This window comes from Mandrillus leucophaeus, unplaced genomic scaffold (genome assembly GCF_000951045.1).
Source record: "Mandrillus leucophaeus isolate KB7577 unplaced genomic scaffold, Mleu.le_1.0 Scaffold252, whole genome shotgun sequence".
NCBI classification, from domain to species: Eukaryota; Metazoa; Chordata; class Mammalia; order Primates; family Cercopithecidae; genus Mandrillus; species Mandrillus leucophaeus.
This window is the reverse complement of record NW_012102610.1, coordinates 853,418-854,673: the sequence shown is the minus strand read 5'-3', so window position 1 is coordinate 854,673 and position 1,256 is coordinate 853,418.

Sequence of the window (1,256 nt, the reverse complement as noted above, 5' to 3'; positions counted from 1 at the left end):
GATATGAGAATGCCTGTTCAGCTGGCATCTCAGAGTCCTGTGAACTAGATATGAGAATGCCTGTTCAGCTGGCATCTCAGAGTCCTGTGAACTAGGTAAGCGAATAACTGTTCAGCATTGTCAAAGGGTGGCCTATGGACTGGAGAAAATATTTGCAAACCACATACCTGACAAAAGATTACTATCTGCTATATATAAATAACTCTTAACACTCAACAGCAAAAATACAAGCAATCCAATTAGAAAAAGGGCAAAAGATATGAGCAGACATTTCGTCAAAGAGGATGTATATATATAGATGGTGAATAACAACATGAAAATATGTCAAGTATCATTAGCCATTAGCAAAATGTACAATGACACCAATCAGAATGATTAAAATAAAAAATAGTGACAACACCAAATTCTGGCAAGGATGTGGAGAAATTAAATGACTCATACATTGCTGGTAGGAATATAAAAGGGTACAGACACTGTAGAAAAAGAGTATAGCAGTTTCTTTCTTTCTTTTCTTTCTTTTTTCTTTCCTGTCTGTCTTTCTTCTTTCTTTCTTTCTTTCTTTCTTTCTTTCTTTCTTTCTTTCTTTCTTTCTTTCTTTCTTTCTTTCTTTTTCTTTCTTTCTTTCTTTCTTTCTTTCTTTCTTTCTTTCTTTCTTTTTCTTTCTTTCTTTCTTTCTTTTTCTTTCTTTCTCTCTCTCTCTCTCTCTCTCTCTCTCTTTCTTTCTTCTTTTCTTTCTTTTCTTTCTTTGTTTCTCTCTTTTCCAGGCTAGAGTGCAGTGGTGCAATCTTGCCTCACTGCAACCTCTGCCTCCCAGTTTTAAGTGATTCTCCTGCCTCACCCTCCCAAGTAGCTGGGATTACGGACATGTGCCACCACGACCGGCTAATTTTGTATTTTTAGTAGAGGCAGGGTTTTACCATGTTGGTCAGGCTGGTCTTGAACTCCTGACCTCAGGTGATCCGCCCACTTTGGCGTCTCAAAGTGCTGGGATTACAGGCTAAGCCACCACGCCCAACGGAGTATGGCAGTTTCTTAAAGTACCAAACATGCAACTACCATACAACTCAGTAGTTGCACTCCTGGCACCTATCCTAGAGAAATATAAACTTATTTTCATGCAAAAACCTATATTAATTTTTTTTTTTTTTTTGAGACGGAATCTCATTCTGTTTCCCAGGATGGAGTGCAGTGGCGTGATCTCAGCTCAGTGCAAGCTCCGCCTTCCAGGTTCACACCATTCTCCTGCCTCAGCCTCC